Source organism: Rhinopithecus roxellana, chromosome 8, assembly GCF_007565055.1.
Source record: "Rhinopithecus roxellana isolate Shanxi Qingling chromosome 8, ASM756505v1, whole genome shotgun sequence".
Lineage (NCBI taxonomy): Eukaryota > Metazoa > Chordata > Mammalia > Primates > Cercopithecidae > Rhinopithecus > Rhinopithecus roxellana.
In genome coordinates, this window is record NC_044556.1 from 116,320,801 (window position 1) to 116,344,536 (window position 23,736).

Sequence of the window (23,736 nt, forward strand, 5' to 3'; positions counted from 1 at the left end):
AGCCAGTTCATCAAGGAAACTAGATCCCAGCAAGCTGAAGTCAAGTTCATGCTGTTATTCACTGAGAGCTATTAACTACTGGCCGAAACTAAATTACAGATTTGTTTCATATCTGAAAATGATAACATAGGCATCTTATACAATGAAGACATGGATTCATATCCTGCCTTCCTCACTGGTGTTGGCTCCCACTCCTCCCACCCTCGCTCAAAGCCCAAGCCACTCCGATCTAGCTGTGTATCTCCAAACACACCAGGCTTCCTCCTGGTTTGTGCTTCAGCCATGCTGTTGCCTTTGCCTGAAACCCTTTTTCCAAGCTAGTTGCCCTAGACAAAATGTTATCAATCCGTTAAGTCTCCTGTGATGCTTAGCTAACTCCTTCATGGATATTTTGCTGCTGCTTTTCCTTGTGCAACCACTGAACTTGACCCATGCCATGACTAGTGTATTCATGGCGTGGAGTGAAGACTATGAGTGTAGAGTCAGACTATCTGAACTTGGCTCTCGGCTCCACCTCTAACAGACCATGTGAACTTGGGCAAGCCACTTACCTACTTTGATCCTCAGTTTACTCATCTGTAAAATGACATTAATAATAATACTTGCCTTAGTGGTTATGGTAAGAATTAAGATAATCAATACAGGAAAAGCACTTGGCAGGGTGACTGGCCTACAGTGAGTGCTCAGAAACATATGCTATTATTATTTGTTGTTGTAGCTGCTGCTTTAATGATTAGCTTGCATGTCCAGCCATTGAGTTTAGTGACTGTAACTTTTCATCTTTATCTTCTCTGTTTCACTGTAGAATCTGGCTTTGTGTCCTTGAAAAATTGTGTAGACTGATTGAATGAGTGAATAATTTAGAGTGAATTCAGCTACCTTTGCTTTTATAACTATTATTTTAAGGATGGTAGTTCTAACAGTAGACCTCAGAGTCATGCAAAATGCTAACCAGCATTAATTCAATGAAGCAATATTTTTCTAGTTAAAACAAAGAACCACTTCCTGAATACCTTTACTGTATTGTCAGCTCTGAGATGGAGCTGAAAATACAGGAACAAAAGGGGAGGTCTCCTAGCAATGCAAGACCTTGCCTCTGTCCTATAATATTTTTTGAAGTCATAGAGAAACAGGTATTGCTAGTCTATATAGATTCAGAACTAAATGGGATAATGCATTTCAAAGAGATATGAAGAATTCCAAACCACAATACAAGTGTGAAGCATCATTAAAGTACTTTTAAATTATGTTATGAAATATAACTATTTGGGAATAGTTTCCATGTTATTGCTTTACTTCTTTCTGTATAGGATTATTATTTATAGGCTAGGGAGATTTCCCTTGAAGCCCAATTATATTAACGCCTTCGCAGTGATGCATGACTGACTTATGACCTCAGGAGTAAGTTCTGATGGTGGTTCTGTTCTGATGAGGTGGCTCCACCTGTCTGCACCTTATCCCAGAACCAAAGCTCCATTTGCTGCACTATTACATCGAGAAGACACTTCACTCCCCCTGCAAGAGAATCAGGTTCTGATGGCAATTATTTGAGTCTGACTCTATGCAAGACACTTCAGTAGTTACTTGAGAGAATAATATTTGTCCTGCTTATCTCCAAAGGCTGCTGGAAGACTCCAGTGAGCCATTTTATAAAGTACAAAGTGATCTACAAATACAAGGGTCTTATTATTATTAAAAACACATCTCATCTTCCACTGGAACATTTAGATAAAGGAATGTGGGGTGTAATGAAGAACTAAGCTAAAAGGGGAGAAACACTAAAAAACTAATTACTAAATATCACACAAGTACCACAAAGAGAGTGATTACTTGATTAATTAATGATAGGAACCCTACATTTAAGTCTTTCAGTTATACGTGCATCAGTCCTCTTTGCCTATTGGAAAGGGGTTTGTTTCTGCCAACAAATAACTATCAAACCACTGAGGCCTAACTGATGTGTGATTAATGTGGCTCTGTTAATTGTATGGCTGAGTTTTATGTATGAAGCTGTATCCTTGATTTTTCTCCTTTAATTTCCTTCTGTTTAATTGCTGGTCATAAAATTGTTTCAAATGTATCTGCTGAGTCTGAGAGCAAGTTCTGCAACTTGAAAAGTGCCTGAGTCAGTTTGGGCATCTTGTTTGGTAAAATCGACTTGGGGGAACTCTTATGCTGTAAGATGAATTGCTGCTTGGCTTCTACTCCCAGCCCTGCTGGCTCCCTTCCTGCAGCTGCGCACCGGCACTGCATCTCATCCATTAGCATTAAGCACATGTGTAGCATTGATAATGGCAAAAGGCTTAATCACTTTCTTTCTGATAGCCCATCAGATGTGGCTCTATTCAACCTTATTTTAGACAGGTAGAGATGATGACATGTGTCTGTCTAGTCTTTTTCGCATTCATTTACCATTTCTGTTAATAACACCTGATTTTCTTTTGGGGAAGTACCCCCCTGCCCCATCTCTGTTTTTATTTTCTGTGTTTCAAGTAGGGCTGGTCTCATTTCCCTGGCTCCAGAGCCAGGCTTGGACAATTAGAATTCCAGTGATTGGTTCGGGGATAGGCATGTGACCCAAGCTTGGTCAACTCTTGGTCAACTAGAGAGGCAACCCTAGGACTTCAGCAGGAACTATTAGGGGGAAAAAAAAAAAAGCTCTCTTTTTCCTCTTGGGTTTTTAGATTGCTAAAATATTAAATCTAGATCTTCTTGTCTCTTTGTCACTGCTAAAGAAGAACCCAGCTGAGAATGAAGCCAACACAGAGAAAAAGAGAGCCAAGAGATGGAGAGAGACAAACTCCTGCTGACATTGTTTGAATAAGTGGATTCAGTTGTGCCTAAAGACAAGCCTGGGACTGTCCTTTTCTATTATGTGAGCCAGCTTGAATAGGATTTTGTCACTGATAACCAAGAGTACTGATTCAAATGATGATGTTGGTCATGAACCTTTCTGCCTTACTATGTCATATATGTACAGAGACTTAAGAGAATTAGAAAAATAAGGTTTAGGATTTTAGAAATATATGCATATTTAAATATATAGCTTTTTCCTCTAGAAGAAGTTTGCTTGGGTCAAGTGGACATTTTCCCTTATGATGTTGGAGAGGTCAGACTGAAATAATTTCGTGATAGCTCACTGGTGGAAGGCACTCTGTACTCATAGGGGAGACCCTGTGGTTCATTCGTTCATTTAATGATTGGGTCCTGCTTATGCCAGGTGCTGAGGAAATGGCAGGTGCACAAGATAGCAAGATAGCAAGATAGCAAATAGCTCAGTTTGCTTTCCTAGTGGAAATTATAATCTAATAGATTTTAGTGAGTCAAAAATCCAGGACCCATAGAGATAAAAGAAATAAGCAATTTTTGACAGTAAACCCCTTTATCAATGTATAGTACCACTTCGGGATAGACTATCATTTTCAAGGTGTGTTGATGATATGATTAGTTATAGAAGCATGCCTGATTCTATGCTCACTTTAGTCGATGGTGGCCCTAAGCTCTTTTATTTTTCAACCTTGAAAAGGAAAAGTTTTCTTGGAAAGGAAATTGAGGCAGCTCAACAGTAAAAAGGATTTAAGAACTGAAAAATACTACCCATTAATCTGGTTTCTCTTTAATAATTGGTTTTCTTTTGGGGCTGCTAAGATCGTTGTAGATTTAGGGCACTTTTACTCCAGCAAGTTGTAAACTCTTTATGTGGTTGAACGTACTTTATTTTTCCCAGTCTCTGCTGGTTGTTTCAGAAGCCAGAGTAATATTCCCTCAGTTCACAGAGGAACAAACCTAAGGCAGAGAAGGCTAGAGTACCTATCTGGGATGTCACAGTTAGAGGCTGAGACAGATCCTGATCCGTCCTGATCCTTATGAGAAGCTGTTGTGTCCCAGAGGCTCAACACCCACACCTGGCTGATGCGCCTAACCATGCCCTCCCTCCCTTGCATCCCCACTGCCCCAAACCTGGCTGAGGTCTTAGTGTAACTTGCGAATTTTACAATTTTCTCTTAGTTGTTCTCCCCAGTGCCACTCCCACTAATCTATTCTACTCCATGTTGCTTCCAGAGGAATCTTGCTAATACACAGCAACAAGTATGTCACTCCCCTGCCCAGAAACCTTTACTGTTTATTTTTTTTCCTGAAAGCAAAGTTGTTCAAACTCTTTAGCCAGGCAGGCAAGGCCCCACATGACTTGGTCTCCACCTAAAATCCTGTGCCTTATTTTCCATGACTCTCTCTTTCCACTCTTAGACACATTGTTCCAGCGCAACTTACCATTCCCAAAACACATCCTCTATTTTCCTGTCCCTTTACTCCCACTATTCCTCATCTGGAATGGTTGCACCTCTTTCCCCCAAATTCCCACTGCCAACATTTTCACTTATTGAATTCTTACCCATCTTTGCAGGCCTCAGAAGAACCCTCCTCTTTTGTGAAGTTTTCTGAGATTTTCCCTACCTGGAAGTAATTTCTTCACACTTTATATCCTTGTTACATTTTATTTGTTCCTGCCTTTTTTTTTTTTTTTCAAATTTAGTCTGATATTTATTTACATACTGGTCTGTCTCTCCTGATGGCATGTAAGCTCAACAAGACAGGGAACCATGTCTGGCTCTTCTTTGTGATGTCCATGGTATCTGCTGCTTGGATGATGACTGGCTTCTCTCCCAACTTAAAACTGAGGCTAAACACCTCATGATTCCTCTCACCCCCTGAGCCTTTGCAGAGGCTGTTCTCTTTTTGGGATGTGTGTCCATCCTCCCTGCTTCCTTCACTGTCTAGTTCACAACCCGTAGTAAGAAATATACTTTATATTGTAATGCTCGACAAACATTTCATGAAGTAATGCTAACTTTTGCTAATTTTCAGTACATTTTGATCTATTCCTAATTTTTTCCTGTTCTGTTCTGTGCTCTTCTACTGTATTCTAGTCCAGTCTGTTACTTTATTTTAAAATATGTAGTTGTGACACTCAATAATTTCCTTGACCTATTAAGAGGTTGCAAGAACCACTGGCCTAGTTGGTTTCTACTCATCTTTTAGATCTCTACTCATATGTTGCATTTATAGGGAAGTCTTCTCTTGACCTCCCAGCTAGGCTGAGCCCTTGATAGAGGTTCTCATAGCCGCTCTTCTTCATAGTACTTTAATCATAGCTTTTTTGTGTGTGTAATTGTTTTGTTGTCTTTTTTCCCCACTGGATTCCAAGCTTCATGAGGGCATAGCTTCTTTGCTTTTTTCATCATCAAATTCTCAGTGCCCAGCACAGTGCCTAGGACACATCTATACACATTAAAGCTTTTCTGGATCCACGAACTGGGTGTTTTTAAGTTGGGGGTTGAGGGGCTGACATAATAGATTTGTGCTTTAGATACATCACCTAGGCTACATACATTTCATTGTTCAAAGGGCAAAAGTTAAGACCAGTTTGAACCAGGCATGGGAGCTCACAGCTGTAATCTCAGCACTTGGGAGGCAGAAGTGGGCCAGATCGCTTGGACTCAGGAGTTTGAGACCAACCTGGCAACATGGTGGAACCCTGTCTCTACAAAAAAATACAAAAATTAACCAGGTGTGGAGGCACAGGTCTGTAGTCCCAGCAACTTGCAGGGCTGAGGTAGGAAGATCGCTTGAGGTCAGGAGGTTGGCACTGCAGTGAGCTGAAATCGTGCCACTGCTCTCCAGCCTGGGTTACAGAGCAAGACCGTGTCTCAAAAACAAAACACAAAAAGATCGGTATGAGTGAAGTTGGGTGAGGTGTTGAAGGGTAGGGGTCTTGGAGGCAAGAGGCAGGGAGGGAAGTTTGGGGGCCTATACAGTGGGGACTTGAACTAAGGGACACTCACTGCTGTTGATGAGTTGGGAACAGATCCAAGAAATGTTTTTAAGGAAGAACTGAGAGAACATAATGACCTATTTTGAAGGTAAATCCAATTCTTGAGGACCCTCTTCTGTCCTAGTCAGGAAGTGGGAAGTTATCCTTCTGGTTTATGTGAGTCTCTCTCTGGGTATCCAAGATGCCCTCTGGCTCTTGAGGTCTCTGGGCTCCAAGGGTGGTGATCTCCCTCCCATGGGGTTCTGCCTCGCTGGGAGAATTTGGTAAAGGTACAACTAGGGTAGCCCCCACTCAGGTCTTAGCCTCTACTGGATCCACTGCTTTCCTGGTCCCCAGAGCCCCATATTTTATGAGCTAATTATGCTTTGGCCTTGCCTTCCCTTTCCCTTTCCCTTTCCCTTTCTTTTGCTGTTGATACTAGTTTAAGTCAATTAAGATGGGAGGCATTTCAAGTAGGATTGTCTCTTTATTGATTATTCTGTACTAAAGCCTTAGTTCTTAATTACAAGGAGTCTGTTGCTCCTCTACAGACACAAAGCTTGCTGAGGTGACCTGACCCATCAGGAGAGGAGAGGCAGGCTCCAGCTGTAATCAGTTCAGAGATGCAGCCACAGCACTGTGTTCCTCAGCTCCCAGCACCAGTCCGGGATGGAGCATGGTTTTGGAAAGTAGCTTTAGAGGCCAAGGCTATATCTATACAGTGTGTCTTAGGCCTGCCTCTTTAGTATCTTTTTTTTCTTTTAAAACAGGGTCTTGTTCTATCACCCAGACTGGAGTGCAGCGGTGTGATCACAGCTTACTACTGCCTTGAACTCCTGGGCTCAAGCAATCCTCCTGCCTCAGCTTACTGAGTAGCTGAGACTACAGGTGCATGCTGCCACACCTGGTTGATTTTTTATTTTTTGTAGAGACAAGGTCTCACAATGTTGCCCAGGCTCTGCCTCTTTAGTAGATTGAGTATATAAGTGCTTGTCATGAGGGCACAGTGCCCAGAAGTGGTTCAGACTGTCTCTTCTTGGTCCAGCTTGGTGGTTAAAACTGCCAAAATAATGACTAACACAGCTGGGAAAAATATTTTTGGTGCACAATTACATCAATCACTTGACCGCTGGTCTCTATTAGAGTTGGGAAATATAAATCAAGCAAAAATGGACAGCTCACAATATGAGAAGATACTAATCAGTGGGCACCTCATGAGGAGTTATCTTCTTTCCCTGGGGCCATGCTGTATACAGCAGGGACAATCTGGCCATATTTCTGCCGGTGTCCTTCTCTCTCGTTGTTCCTTATCTCTGCCTCCCTCAGATGCACTCTCCTTTGCTTCCAGGTTGACTATATATTGAACTATTTTTTCTTAGATAAACTAGTTTGCATTTCCTCCCAAGATAAATCTCATTTCATTATGTGCTGGTCATATTTCTAATCTGCTAAGTCCATTTATATTATCATTTGGCCTTGCCTGACACTAGACTAGGTCTACTTCTCAGTTCAGTGTTGCCATGACTTCTGAGTGGCCACAGAACCAGCCACAGAGCACATTTTCTTCCATTATGGGAACATGATGAAGTGAAGAGGAAGAAAAAGTTAACAAGATAAAAAAATAGCCATCTCTCTACTTAGTAAACAGACATAGGCTGTGGTTTAGCACAATATTTGCAGCAAAGAACTAGCCATAAAAAGAGTAATAATGGGGCCGGGCGCAGTGGCTCAAGCCTGTAATCCCAGCACTTTGGGAGGCCGAGACGGGCGGATCACGAGGTCAGGAGATCGAGACCATCCTGGCTAATACGGTGAAACCCTATCTCTACTTAAAAACAAAAAACTAGCCGGGCGACGAGGCGGGCGCCTGTAGTCCCAGCTACTCGGGAGGCTGAGGCAGGAGAATGGCGTAAACCCAGGAGGCGGAGCTTGTAGTGAGCTGAGATCCGGCCACTGCACTCCAGCCTGGGTGGCAGAGCAAGACTCTGTCTCAAAAAAAAAAAAAAAAAAAAAAAAAAAAGAGTAAAAATAAATAATGAATAGCACAATTCTGAGTGTTTATGCATGTTAACTTTTCCAATTCTTGCAACCACTCTGTGAGGTAGATGCTATTATCATCTCTACTTCCTTATTTTCAGATAAGGAAACTGGAAGCACAGAGAGGTTAAGTAGTGTGCCCAAGCTAACACAACTAGCAAATGGCAGAGACTGGATCCCATGGAGCTTACATAGTAATTATATAGATTTTATAGTAACTTTAAAAATTTCTGCTTTAAACTCAAGTGTCAAACATGTAGCTGACTTCAGTATATGGTTGGCAATTATTTTCTTTCCAATATTATTTTATTTCACAACTCCAATGACCCACTTATTCCTGGGGCATCATTCCACACCACTCTTTATGCTTGGTTGATTATGTATACTATTTGTGTATATATATAAATATATGCATAGGAAAAAAGTTTTTGTCATTGTTTATTTTATAAAAATTGAATCACACTATATACACGATTATGTAGTTTATCTTTCTACTCATAGCAACACATGGAAATCTCATCGAGGCACTTGTTTCGGTATGAATTCAGACTTTTTAGTGGCTGTATCATGTTTCATGGTATGAATGTATTATATTAATCCAGATATCTCCCACAGGTGGACAGTCACTATGCTTCTATGACTTTAATTCTAATTCTAATTATTATTGTGTTAGTGTAAACAATGATGCAATAAATGTCTTCGAATTCATATTCATACTGAGAATTGTATTTCTAAGGAAATCAATTCAGTGGTTTTTTGTTTTGTTTTGTTGAGACGGAGTCTCGCTCTATCGCCCAGGCTGGAGTGCAGTGGCCGGATCTCAGCTCACTGCAAGCTCCGCCTCCCGGGTTTACGCCATTCTCCTGCCTCAGCCTCCCGAGTAGCTGGGAGTACAGGCGCCCGCCACCACGCCTGGCTAGTTTTTTGTATTTTTTAGTAGAGACGGGGTTTCACTGTGTTAGCCAGGATGGTCTCGATCTCCTGACCTCGTGATCCTCCCGTCTCGGCCTCCCAAAGAATGCAGTGGTTTTAAAGATATTTACATATTTGTATAACCAACATCACAATTAATTTTAGAATATTTGTATAACCCTACAAAGAAACTCCATACATACTAAGTCACTTCTCATTTCTCCCCAATTGTCCAGCTCCAGAAGACCACCCACTAATCTCCTTTCTATTTCTATGGATTTGTCTATTGTGGACATTTCATATAAACGGAATCATACAATATGTGGTCTTTTGTAGCTGACTTCTTTTACTTAGCATAAAGTTTTCAAGATTCATCCATGTTATAGCATGTATCAGTCTTCATTCATTTTTATGGCCGAATAATACTCAGTTGTATGAATATGCCATATGTTGTTTATCCATTCATTCATTAATGGATATTTGGCTATTTTCACCTTTTGCCTATTTTTCTTATTAGCTTCTATGAGCATAACATACATGTATTTGTTTAAGTACCTGTTTTCAATTCTCTTGGGTATATGTCTAAGAGTGGAATTGCTGGGTCATACAGTAATTCTGTGTTTAATTGTTTTAGAAAATACTAGACTGTTTTCCAAAGTGGCTGCACCATTTTGTATTCCCACTAGCAGTGTATGAGGGTTCTGACTTCTCCACATAATCTCCAGCATATGTTATTGTCTGTCTTTTAATTTTGATTTTTTTTTTGAGACAGAGTCTTGCTTTGTCACCAGGCTGGAGTGCAGTGGCATTATCTTGGCTCACTGCAACCTCCCACTTTTGCCTTCTGGGTTCAAGCAATTCTCTTGCTTCAGCATCCCGAGTAGCTGGGATTATAGGCGTGTGCCACCACAACTGGTTAATTTTTGTATTTTTAGTAGAGACGGGGTGTCACCATGTTGGCCAGGCTGGTCTTGAACTCCTGACCTCAGGTGATCTGCCTGCCTTGGCCTCCCAAAGTGCTGGGATTACAGATGTGAGCCACCATGCCCAGCCCTGTCTTTTTATTTATAGCCGTCCTAGTGGGTATGAGGTGGTATCTCATTGTGGTTTTGATTTGCATTTTCCTGATGACCAAACTTTGTTGAGTCATAAAATATGTTAGATATTTTTAAGTGATTTTTTAAAAACTCTATTTAGATTATCATATGGCTTTTGTTCTTTATTCTGTTGATATGGTGTATTACATTAATTAATTTTTTATTGTTAGCTACCTAACAGTCCTGGGATAAATCCCACTTAGTTATGGTGTATAATCCTTTCTATATGTTCCTGAATTAAATTGTGTAGCATTTCGTTGAGGAGCTTTGCACCTATATTCCTAAATTATGTTAGTTTATCGTTTTCTTGTGATGTCTTTGTTTGCTTTTGGTATGAGGGTAACACTGGCTCATATAAAAAGTTGGAAATGTTCCCTTTTATTTGGAAGAATTTATAAAGAATTGGTGTTAATTTTTTTAAATGATTGATAGAATTCACTAGTGAAACCACCTGGGCTTTTCTTTGTGGGAAGTGTGATTGTTAATACTGAGTGTCAACTTGATTGGATTGGAGGATACAAAGTATTAATCCTAGGTGTGTCTGTTTGGGTGTTGCTAAAAGAGATTAACATTTGAGTCAGTGGGCTGGGGAAGGCAGATTCACCCTTAATCTGGTGGGCACAATCTAATCAGCTTCCAGCAAATATAAAGCAGGCAGAAAAACAAGAAAATGAGAGATGGGCCTAGCCTCCCAGCCCAAATCTTTCTCCCATGCTGGATGCTTCCTACCCTTGAATACTGGACTCCAAGTTCTTCAGTTTTGGGCTCGGACTGGCTCTGCTTGCTCCTCAGCTTGCAGACAGCCTATTGTGGGACCTATTGATCATGTAAGTTAATACTTAATATTAACTCTTCTTTACATACATATATTTGTGTGTGTGTGTGTGTGTGTGTGTGTGTGTGTATTCTATTAGTTCTGTCTCTCTAAGAGAATCCTGATTAATACAGCTTTAAAAATTAGGAAATCAATCTTCTCATTTGTTATAAAGTCTATTCAGATTTTCTATTTCTTCTTCATGTTTAAGATCCCTTTCAGCATTTCCTGTAGGTCTAATCTAGTGGTGACAAATTCCTTCAGCATTTGCTTGTCTATGAATGACTTATTTCTCCTTCATTTATAAAACTTATTCTGGCAGGATACAAAATTCTTGGCTGACAGTTCCCCCCCGCCCCGCCCCCAGCACTTTAAAAATACCATTCCATTCTCTTCTGGCCTGTAAGGTTTCTGCTGAAAAGTATACTGTTAGTCTGATGAAGTTTCCTTTATAGATGACAATTCTGTAGATGCTATTCTCTTGCTAATTTTAAAATTCTTTCTTGATTTTAGACATTCTGAACACAATATGCTGTGGTGAAGTCCTTTTTGCAATGTATTTTCCTGGGGGTCATTGGGCTGCCTATATCTAGATGTTTATCTTGATAGACTTGGAAGATTTTTATCATTATTTTATTAATTATTTTTTTTCTAAACTTTTTGCTTTCTTTTCCCCCTTGGAAATATTGATCATTTGTTAAGTTTAGTTGCTTTGTGTAGTCCCAGATGTCTCAAAAGTTTTGTTCATTCTTTTTATTCTTTTTTTGTACAAGATTATCCTGAAAGACCAGTCTTTAAGTTCTGAGATTCTTTATTCTGCTTGGTTTAGTCTATTATGGAAGCCTTCAAATGTATTTTGTATTTCCTTCAATTAATTTTTTAATTTTAGAATTTGTTTCTTTTATTTTTGAAGATATCTCCTTGATAAATAACTCATTCATATTCTGAATTGTTTTTCAAGATTCTTTGTATTGGTTTTTAGATTTCTCTTTCATCTCACTGGTCTTCTTTAAAATAAATATTTTGAATTCTCTTTCTGGCATTTCAAGGAATACTTTTTTGATTGGCATCTGTTGCTGGACAATTGTTTTGGTCCTTTGGTGATGTCACATTTCCCTGCTTCTCCATGTTTCCTGTATCCTTCCATTGATACCTGTGCATCTGGTGTAGCAGTAACTTGTTCCAATTTTGGGGGGCTTTGGGGGGGTCTTTTTGTTTTAATGTTGTTTTATGTTCAGGGGTACATGTGCAAGTTTGTTATATAGGTAAATAGTGTATCATGGGAATTTGGCATACACATTGTTCTATCACCCAAGTAATAAGCATAGTACCTGATAGGTAATTTTTCAGTCCTCATCTCCTCCCACCTTCTGCCCTCAAGTAGGCCCTGGTGTCTGTTGTTTTCTTCTTTGTGTCCATATATACTCAATGTTTAGCTCCCACTTATACATAAGAACATGTGGTATCTCGTTTTTTGTTCCTGTCTGTATTTGGTTAAGATAATGGCCTCCTGCCCCATCTCTGATGCTGCAAAGGATCATGGTCTCATTCTTTTTTTGTGGCTGCATAATATTCCATGGTGTGTATGTACTGCATTTTCTTTTTGGAGTCTTTCTTATAAAACCTTTGCCAGGGCCTCTGTACAGGTTGGTATTTCCTAGGTTCTTTCCAGGATTTTTATCATTTTAGGCTTTACATTTAAGTTTTAATACATATTGAGTTGCTTTTTGTATATGGTGTAAGGAAGAAATCCAGTTTCAATCTTCTGTATATCACTAACCTATTATCCCAGGACAATTTATTGAATAAGAAGTCCTTTCCCCATTGCTTGTTTTTGTCAAATCTGTTGAAGATCAGATGGTTGTGGGTGTGGAGACTTATTTCTGGGCTCTCTGTTCTGTTCCATTGGTCTATATGTCTGTTTTTGTACCATGCTGTTTTGGTTACTCTAGCCCTGTCATATAGTTTGAACTTGGATAATGTGATGCCTTCGGATTTGTTCTTTTTGCTTAGGATTGCCTTGGCTATTCAGGCTCTTTTTTGGTTCCATATGAATTTTATCTTATTTATTTTATTTTATTTTATTTTTTTCATTTTTTTTAAAATTATACTTTAAGTTCTAGGGTACATGTGCATAACGTGCAGGTTTGTTACATATGTATACTTGTGCCATGTTGGTGTGCTGCACCCATCAACTCGTCAGCACCCATCAATTCGTCATTTATATCAGGTATAACTCCCAATGCAATCCCTCCCCCCTCCCCCCTCCCCATGATAGGCCCTGATGTGTGATGTTCCCCTTCCCGAGTCCAAGTGATCTCATTGTTCAGTTCCCACCTATGAGTGAGAACATGCGGTGTTTGGTTTTCTGTTCTTGTGATAGTTTGCTAAGAATGATGGTTTCCAGCTGCATCCACGTCCCTACAAAGGACGCAAACTCATCCTTTTTTATGGCTGCATAGTATTCCATGGTGTATATGTGCCACATTTTCTTAATCCAGTCTGTCACAGATGGAAATTTGGGTTGATTCCAAGTCTTTGCTATTGTGAATAGTGCCGCAATAAACATACGTGTGCATGTGTCTTTATAGCAGCATGATTTATAATCCTTTGGGTATATACCCAGTAGTGGGATGGCTGGGTCATATGGTACATCTAGTTCTAGATCCTTGAGGAATTGCCATACTGTCTTCCATAATGGTTGAACTAGTTTACAGTCCCACCAACAGTGTAAAAGTGTTCCTATTTCTCCACATCCTCTCCAGCACCTATTGTTTCCTGACTTTTTAATGATTGCCATTCTGACTGGTGTGAGATGGTATCTCATTGTGGTTTTGATTTGCATTTCTCTGATGGCCAATGATGATGAGCATTTTTTCATGTGTCTGTTGGCTGTATGAATGTCTTCTTTTGAGAAATGTCTGTTCATATCCTTTGCCCACTTTTTGATGGGGTTGTTTGTTTTTTTCTTGTAAATTTGTTTGAGTTCTTTGTAGGTTCTGGATATTAGCCCTTTGTCAGATGAGTAGATTGCAAAAATTTTCTCCCATTCTGTAGGTTGCCTGTTCACTCTGATGGTAGTTTCTTTTGCTGTGCAGAAGCTCTTTAGTTTAATTAGATCCCATTTGTCAATTGTGGCTTTTGCTGCCGTTGCTTTTGGTGTTTTAGACATGAAGTTCTTGCCCATGCCTATGTCCTGAATGGTACTACCTAGGTTTTCTTCTAGGGTTTTTATGGTATTAGGTCTAACATTTAAGTCTCTAATCCATCTTGAATTAATTTTCGTATAAGGAGTAAGGAAAGGATCCAGTTTCAGCTTTCTACTTATGGCTAGCCAATTTTCCCAGCACCATTTATTAAATAGGGAATCCTTTCCCCACTTCTTGTTCCTCTCAGGTTTGTCAAAGATCAGATGGCTGTAGATGTGTGGTATTATTTCTGAGGACTCTGTTCTGTTCCATTGGTCTATAGCTCTGTTTTGGTACCAGTACCATGCTGTTTTGGTTACTGTAGCCTTGTAGTATAGTTTGAAGTCAGGTAGTGTGATGCCTCCAGCTTTGTTCTTTTTACTTAGGATTGTCTTGGCAATGTGGGATCTTTTTTGGTTCCATATGAACTTTAAAGCAGTTTTTTCCAATTCTGTGAAGAAACTCATTGGTAGCTTGATGGGGATGGCATTGAATCTATAAATAACCTTGGGCAGTAGGGCCATTTTCACGATATTGATTCTTCCTATCCATGAGCATGGTATGTTCTTCCATTTGTTTGTGTCCTCTTTGATTTCACTGAGCAGTGGTTTGTAGTTCTCCTTGAAGAGGTCCTTTACATCCCTTGTAAGTTGGATTCCTAGGTATTTTATTATCTTTGAAGCAATTGTGAATGGAAGTTCATTCATGATTTGGCTCTCTGTTTGTCTGTTACTGGTGTATAAGAATGCCTGTGATTTTTGCACATTAATTTTGTATCCTGAGACTTTGCTGAAGTTGCTTATCAGCTTAAGGAGATTTGGGGCTGAGACAATGGGGTTTTCTAAATATACAATCATGTCATCTGCAAAGAGGGACAATTTGACTTCTTCTTTTCCTAACTGGATACCCTTGATTTCTTTCTCTTGCCTGATTGCCCTAGCCAGAACTTCCAACACTATGTTGAATAGGAGCGGTGAGAGAGGGCATCCCTGTCTTGTGCCAGATTTCAAAGGGAATTTTTCCAGTTTTTGCCCATTCAGTATGATATTGGCTGTGGGTTTGTCATAAATAGCTCTTATTATTTTGAGGTACGTTCCATCAATACCGAATTTATTGAGCGTTTTTAGCATGAAGGGCTGTTGAATTTTGTCAAAGGCCTTTTCTGCATCTATTGAGATAATCATGTCATTCTTGTCTTTGGTTCTGTTTACATGCTGGATTACGTTTATTGATTTGTGAATGTTGAACCAGCCTTGCATCCCAGGGATGAAGCCCATATGATCATGGTGGATAAGCTTTTTGATGTGCTGCTGAATCCGGTTTGCCAGTATTTTATTGAGGATTTTTGCATCGATGTTCATCAGGGATATTCGTCTAAAATTTTCTTTTTTTGTGTGTCTCTGCCAGGCTTTGGTATCAGGATGATGTTGGCCTCATAAAATGAGTTAGGGAGGATTCCTTCTTTTTCTATTGATTGGAATAGTTTCAGAAGGAATGGTACCAGCTCCTCCTTGTACCTCTGGTAGAATTCAGCTGTGAATCCATCTGGTCCTGGGCTTTTTTTGGTTGGTAGGCTATTAATTGTTGCCTCAATTTCAGAGCCTGCTATTGGTCTATTCAGGGATTCAACTTCTTCCTGGTTTAGTCTTGGAAGAGTGTAAGTGTCCAGGAAATTATCCATTTCTTCTAGATTTTCTAGTTGATTTGTGTAGAGGTGTTTATAGTATTCTCTGATGGTAGTTTGTATTTCTGTGGGGTCGGTGGTGATATCCCCTTTATCATTTTTTATTGCGTCTATTTGATTCTTCTCTCTTTTCTTCTTTATTAGTCTTGCTAGCAGTCTGTCAATTTTGTTGATTTTTTCAAAAAACCAACTCCTGGATTCATTGATTTTTTGGAGGGTTTTTTGTGTCTCTATCTCCTTCAGTTCTGCTCTGATCTTAGTTATTTCTTGCCTTCTGCTAGCTTTTGAATGTGTTTGCTCTTGCTTCTCCAGTTCTTTTAATTGTGATGTTAGAGTGTCAATTTTAGATCTTTCCAGCTTTCTCTTATGGGCATTTAGTGCTATAAATTTCCCTCTACACACTGCTTTAAATGTGTCCCAGAGATTCTGGTATGTTGTATCTTTGTTCTCATTGGTTTCAAAGAACATCTTTATTCCTGCCTTCATTTCGTTATGTACCCAGTAGTCATTCAGGAGCAGGTTGTTCAGTTTCCATGTAGTTGAGCGGTTTTGATTGAGTTTCTTAGTCCTGAGTTCTAGTTTGATTGCACTATGGTCTGAGAGACAGTTTGTTATAATTTCTGTTCTTGTACATTTGCTGAGGAGTGCTTTACTTCCAATTATGTGGTCAATTTTGGAATACGTGGAATGTGGTGCTGAGAAGAATGTATATTCTGTTGATTTGGGGTGGAGAGTTCTATAGATGTCTATTAGGTCCGCTTGGTGCAGAGATGAGTTCAATTCCTGGATATCCTTGTTAACTTTCTGTCTCGTTGATCTTTCTAATGTTGACAGTGAAGTCTCCCATTATTATTGTATGGGAGTCTAAGTCTCTTTGTAAGTCTCTAAGGACTTGCTTTATGAATCTGGGTGCTCCTGTATTGGGTGCATATATAATTAGGATAGTTAGCTCTTCCTGTTGAATTGATCCCTTTACCATTATGTAATGGCCTTCTTTGTCTCTTTTGATCTTTGATGGTTTAAAGTCTGTTTTATCAGAGACTAGGATTGCAACCCCTGCTTTTTTTTGTTCTCCATTTGCTTGGTAGATCTTCCTCCATCCCTTTATTTTGAGCCTATGTATGTCTCTGCATGTGAGATGGGTCTCCTGAATACAGCAGACTGATGAGTCTTGACTCTTTATCCAGTTTGCCAGTCTGTGTCTTTTAATTGGAGCATTTAGTCCATTTACATTTAAGGTTAATATTGTTATGTGTGAACTTGATCCTGCCATTATGATATTAACTGGTTATTTTGCTCGTTAGTTGATGCAGTTTCTTCCTAGCCTCGATGGTCTTTACATTTTGGCATGTTTTTGCAATGGCTGGTACTGGTTGTTCCTTTCCATGTTTAGGGCTTCCTTCAGGGTCTCTTGTAAGGCGGGCCTGGTGGTGACAAAATCTCTAAGCATTTGCTTATCTGTAAAGGATTTTATTTCTCCTTCACTTATGAAACTTAGTTTGGCTGGATATGAAATTCTGGGTTTAAAATTCTTTTCTTTAAGAATGTTGAATATTGGCCCCCACTCTCTTCTGGCTTGGAGAGTTTCTGCCGAGAGATCTGCTGTTAGTCTGATGGGCTTCCCTTTGTGGGTAACCCGACCTTTCTCTCTGGCTGCCCTTAAGATTTTTTCCTTCATTTCAACTTTGGTGAATCTGGCAATTATGTGTCTTGGAGTTGCTCTTCTCGAGGAGTATCTTTGTGGCGTTCTCTGTATTTCCTGAATTTGAATGTTGGCCTGCCCTACTTGGTTGGGGAAGTTCTCCTGGATGATATCCTGAAGAGTGTTTTCCAACTTGGTTCCATTTTCCCCCTCACTTTCAGGCACCCCAATCAGACGTAGATTTGGTCTTTTTACATAATCCCATACTTCTTGTAGGCTTTGTTCATTTCTTTTTCTTCTTTTTTCTTTTGGTTTCTCTTCTCGCTTCATTTCATTCATTTGGTCCTCAATCGCTGATACTCTTTCTTCCAGTTGATCGAGTCGGTTACTGAAGCTTGTGCATTTGTCACGTATTTCTCGTGTCATGGTTTTCATCTCTGTCATTTCGTTTATGACCTTCTCTGCATTAATTAGTCTAGCTGTCAATTCTTCCACTCTTTTTTCAAGATTTTTAGTTTCCTTGCGCTGGGTACGTAATTCCTCCTTTAGCTCTGATAAGTTTGATGGACTGAAGCCTTCTTCTCTCATCTCATCAAAGTCATTCTCTGACCAGCTTCGATCCATTGCTGGTGATGGGCTGCGCTCCTTTGCAGGGGGAGATGCGCTCTTATGTTTTGAATTTCCAGCTTTTCTGCCCTGCTTCTTCCCCATCTTTGTGGTTTTATCTGTCTCTGGTCTTTGATGATGGTGACGTACTGATGGGGATTTGGTATAGGTGTCCTTCCTGTTTGATAGTTTTCCTTCTGACAGTCAGGACCCTCTGCTATAGGTCTGTTGGAGATTGCTTGAGGTCCACTCCAGACCCTGTTTGCCTGGGTATCAGCAGCAGAGGTTGCAGAAGATAGAATATTGCTGAACAGCGAGTGTACCTGTCTGATTCTTACTTTGGAAGCTTCCTCTCAGGGGTGTACTCCACCCTGTGAGGTGTGAGGTGTCAGACTGCCCCTAGTGGGGGATGTCTCCCAGTTAGGGTACTCAGGGGTCAGGGACCCAGTTGAGCAGGCAGTCTGTCCGTTCTCAGATCTCAACCTCCGTGTTGGGAGATCCACTGCTCTCTTCAAAGCTGTCAGATGGCGTCATTTGCGTCTGCACAGGGTTCTGCTGCTTTTTTTGTTGTTGTTTTTTAGCTATGCCCTGTCCCCAGAGGTGGATTCTACAGAGACAGGCAGGTTTCCTTGAGCTGCTGTGAGCTCCACCCAGTTCGAGCTTCCCAGCGGCTTTGTTTACCTACTTAAGCCTCAGCAATGGCGCGCGCCCCTCCCCCAGCCTCACTGCTGCCTTGTGGTTAGATCGCAGACTGCTGTGCTAGCAATGAGGGAGGCTCCGTGGCCGTGGGACCCTCCCGGCCAGGTGTGGGTATAATCTCCTGGTGTGCCCATTTGCTTAAAGCGCAGTATTGGGGTGGGAGTTACCCGATTTTCCAGGTGTTGTGTGTCTCAGTTCTCCTGGCTAGGAAAAGGGATTCCCTTCCCCCTTGCACTTCCCAGGTGAGGCGATGCCTCGCCCTGCTTCAGCTCTCGCTGGTCGGGCTGCAGCAGCTGACCAGCACCGATTGTCCGGCACTCCCTAGTGAGATGACCCCAGTACCTCAGTTGAAAATGCAGAAATCACCGGTCTTCTGTGTCACTCGCACTGGGAGTTGGAGACTGGAGCTGTTCCTATTCGGGCATCTTGCTCCGCCCCCCCATATGAATTTTAAAATAGTGTTTTCTAATTCTGTGAAGAATGTCATTGGTAGTTTGATATGAATAGAATTGTTGGATGAGTAGATGGGTATCCCATTCTTCATGGTGTGATTATTTTACATTGCATGCCTGTATCAAAATATCTCATCTACGTAATAAATATATACACCTGCTATGTATGCACAAAAATTAAAAAAATTAAAAAGATAGGAATAGCATTAAATCTGTGAATCGTTTTGAGCAGCATGGCCATTTTAATGATATTGACTCTTTCTATTCACGAGCAGGGAAAGTTTTTCTATTTGTTTGTGTCATCTCTGATTTCTTTGAGCAGTGTTTTATAATTCTCCTTGTAGAGATCTTTCGCTTCTGTGGTTAGCTGTATTTTTAGGTATTTTATTCTCTTTCTGGCTATTGTGAATGGGATTGCATTCTTGATTTGGTTCTCAGCTTGGATGTTGTTGGTGTATGAGAATGCCGGTGATTTTTGTACATTGACTTTGTATCCTGAGACTTTGCTGCAGTGGTTTATCAGAACAAAGGTCTTTTGGGCAGGTATTATGGGGTTTTCAAGTATAGAATCTCATCGTCTGCAAACAGATACTTTTATTTCTTATTTGGATGCCTTTTGTTTCTTGCTCTTTCCTGGTTGCTCTGGTTAGGACTTCCAGTACTATGTTGACTAGGAGTGCTGAGAGAGGGCATGCTATTTTGGTCTGATTTTCAAGGAGAATGCCTCCAGCATTTGTCCATGCAGTATAATGTTTTGTGTGTGTGTGTGTGTGTGTGTGTGTGTGTGTGTGTGTGTGTGTGTGTTTCAGATGGTGGCTATTATTTTGAAGTCCATTCCTTCAATGCCTAGTTAGTTGAGTTTTTTTTTTTTTTCCATGAAAGAGTGCTGAATTTTATTTAAAACTTTTCTACATCTATTGAGATGGGGTTTTTGGTTTGGTTCTGTTTATGTGGTGAATCACATTTATCAATTTGTGTATGTTGAACCAACTTTGCATCCCAGAGATAAAGCCTACTCGATCATGGTGGATTAGCTTTTTCATGTGCTGCTGGATTTTGTTTGCTAGTATTTTATTGTGCGTTTTTGCATCTATGTTCATCAAAGATATTGGCCTGAAGTTTTCTTTTCTTGTTGTGTCTGTGCCAGGTTTTGGTATCAGGATAATGCTGACCTCATAGAGTGGGTCAGGGAGAAGTCCCTCCTCCTCAGTCTTTCGGAACAGTTTCAGTAGGGATAATATCAGTTCTTTATACATCTGATAGAATTCAGCTATAAATCTATCTTGTTCTGGGCTTTTTCTGGTTGGTAGGATTTTTGTTGCTGATTAAATTTTGGAACCCATTATTGGTCTGTTCAGGGATTCAATTTCTTCTTGGTTCAATCTTGGGATGTTGTGTGCATCCAGGAATTTATCCCTTTCTTCTAGATTTTCTAGCTTGTGTGCATAGAAGCGTTCATAGAAGTCTCTGAGGGTTTTTTGGTATATATGTGGTGTCAGTGGTAATGTCCTTTTTGTCATTTCTGATTGTCTTTATTTGCATCTTCTTTTTTTCTTTATTATTCTAGCTAGTGGTCTGTCTGTCTTATTCGTTCTTTCAGAGAAAAAACTCATGGATTTGTTGATCTTTTTATAGTTTCTTAACATCTCAATTTCATTCAGTTCAGCTCTGATTTTGGTTACTTTTTTGTTTTCTGCTAGTTTTGGGATAGACTTGCTTTTGTTTCTCTAGTTCCTCTAGTTGTGATGTTAGGTTTTTAATTTGGGATCTTTCTAACTTTTTGAAGTAGGTGTTCAGTGCTATAAACTTCCCTCTTAACACTGCTTTAGTTATGTCCCTGAGATTCTGCTATGTTGTATCTTTGTTCTCATTAGCTTCCAATAATTTCTTGATTTCTGCCTTAATTTCATTATTTACCCCAAAATCATTCAGAATCACATTGTTTAATTTCCATGCAATTGTATGGTTCTGAGCAATTTTCTTAGTATTAATTTCTATTTTTATTGCACTGTGGTCTGAGAATGTGGATGGTATGATTTTGGTTTTTCTGAATTTGCTGAGAATTGTTTTATGGCTGATTGTGTGGTTGATTTTAGAGTATGTGCCACATGCAGATGAGAAGAACATATATTCTGTTGTTTTGGGGTGGAAAGTTCTACAGGTGTCTGTTAGGTCCATTTGGTCAGGTGTTGAATTCAGGTCCTGAGTATCTTCATTAGCTTTCTCCTTCGATGATCTTTCTAATATTGTCAGTGGGGTGTTGAAGTCTCCCACTCCTACTATGTGGTTGTTTAAGTCTCTTCGCAGGTCTTTAAGAACTTGCTTTATGAATCTGGGTGCTCCTGTGTTGGGTTTGTATATATTTACAATAGTTAGGTCTTCCTGTTGAACTGAACCCTTTACTATTATGTCATGCCCTTCTTTGTCTTTTTTGATCTTTGTTGGTTTCAAATCTGTTTTGTCTGAATTTAGAATAGCAACTCCTGCTTTTTTTCTGTTTTCAATTTGCTTGGTAGATTTTCCTTCATCCCTTTAATTTCAATCAATGTGTGTCATTGCATGTGAGGTGTGTCTCTTGAAGACAGCATGCAAAGGGAGGTAGGTGACCTGCCTCTATCTCTCTAGCTGCCTTTAACATTTTTTTTTTTTCATTTCTACCTTGGATAATCTGATGACTATGTGTCTTGGAGATGGTCTTCTTGTGTATAGTATTTTACAGGTGTTCTTGACATTTCCCGAGTTTGAATATTAACCTCTCTAGCAACGCTAGGAAAATTTTCATAGACGGTATTCTAAAATATATTTTCCAAGTTGCTTGCTGTCTCTCCCTCTCTTTCAGGGATGCCAATGAGTCATAAATTTGGTCTCTTCACATAATCCCATATTCTTGGAGGCTTTGTTCATTCTTCTTTATTTATTTCTTTTTTTCTGGCTGAGTTATTTCAGAGACCTGGTCTTTGAGCTCTGAGATTCTTTCCTTAGCTTGGTCTATTCTGCTGTTAATAGTTTCAATTGCATTCTGTAATTCTTGAAGTGAGTTTTTATTTCTTTTTCTTTTTTAATTTTTAACTTTATTTTAAGTTCAGGGGTACATGTGCAGGACGTGCAGGTGTTACAAGGTAAATGTGTGCCATAGTGGTTTGCTGCACAGATTATGCCATCCCCCAGGTATTAAGCCCAACATCTTTTTTTTCTTATTATTTAGATTTTTAATTCTATACTTATTGAACTATATCTTTCAGACTTATTTAGATTATTATTTTTAAATTTAGATTTTTTTTTTTTAGACAAAGTCTCACTCTGTCACCCAGGCTGGAGTACAGTGGCACAACCTCCACTCACCGCAACCTCCGCCTCCCAGGCTCCAGCAATTCTCATGACTCAGCCTCCTCCCAAGTAGCTGGGATTACAGGCATGTGCCACCATGCCTGGCCAATGTTTGCATTTTCAGCAGAGACAGGGATTCACCATGCTGGCCAGGCTGGTCTCAAACTCCTGACCTCAAGTGATCCACCCATTTCCGCCTCCCAAAGTGTTGGGACCACAGGCATGGGCCACCGCGCCTGGCCATTATTTGGATAAATTTTACCATATATCACTATGATACATACATAAAAAGGAAAATACAAGTAAAAAAAAGTTGGTTAAGGCATGGCTGAAATTTGTTCACATTCAGAACTCTTCTGAATCACTGTTATACAAGAGTTGTGATGTCCACATCTTCTATGCTCTGATCCTTCCCATCATCATGAGCACTGAGGATGTGGCATTTCCTAACAAGCTGCTCCACTCTTGTCTCTGGGATTTTCTTCCAAGTTACCAGTGGCCATTGTGCAAGATTTGTGGCAATGACATCACAATTGTTCCCTTTAAGAACACATCTTGACTTCAGAGATGCTAAACTGGAGAACTGTGTATTGGTGAGACAGGTTATCCAGCCATGGGGAGGGCAGGTTGGTTCTGCAGACTCCATGGCAACAAAAAGCTCCCCACAATTGAGAATTCAGCTATAGAGTCTTAAACCTCCCTGTGCATAGCGATTGCAACAAGATGATGAGAAACTGTATTCAAACTCCTCCAAAAATGGTGGTTTGTTTCTCATGAGGTGAGCAGGTTTCCTGAAGGAGGGACTGGGGAGGCAGCTGAGCATCCCTGGGCTAGAAGACCTCTGAGGGCCTCTGCAGCCCGAGTCCCATGATCTTGTGATGGTTACAACAAAGAGATATAGAGCTGGGACCTCTCTTCTCCTGCCTTCTCACCACCTTCTGTACACAGGCAGAGAGGTAGCCATCAGGGAAGCAAATGGGCACTTGCCCCCCAGAGGCCTCTCCATGGGCCAAGGGCGAAACACACTCTGCTGATTCACTTCAGCCATCAGACCCCAAAGGCTGGCCCTGGGGACATGCCTCCTTGGAATGGACACGTTCTCAGTCTGCCCTACCCTGAGATCCTATCTTAGGCAAGTAACTCATGGTATTATCTTAGGAGTTGAACTCAATATCCTCTGGAGGATACAAAGCAGGTTCAGGTGTGGTGGCTCAAGGGCACACAGTGACCCCTTCCCAGCCAGGCCCCCTCAGGTGTAGGCTCTGGACGCCTGAATGAGCCTGCCCTCCTGGCTTTCCTCACAAGGCAGCACCCTCTACCCTAGTAATGTGCTGATGTTCCAGTCCTGGTCTTTCCCTCTCCATCATGCTGCCAGGGCCTGTCCACTGGCAACACTGCCCCATCTGCCCCTTCTCTCTTATTCCATAGCTCTGCCCTCACCCAGAGCCCCAGACATTCCCTGTCTG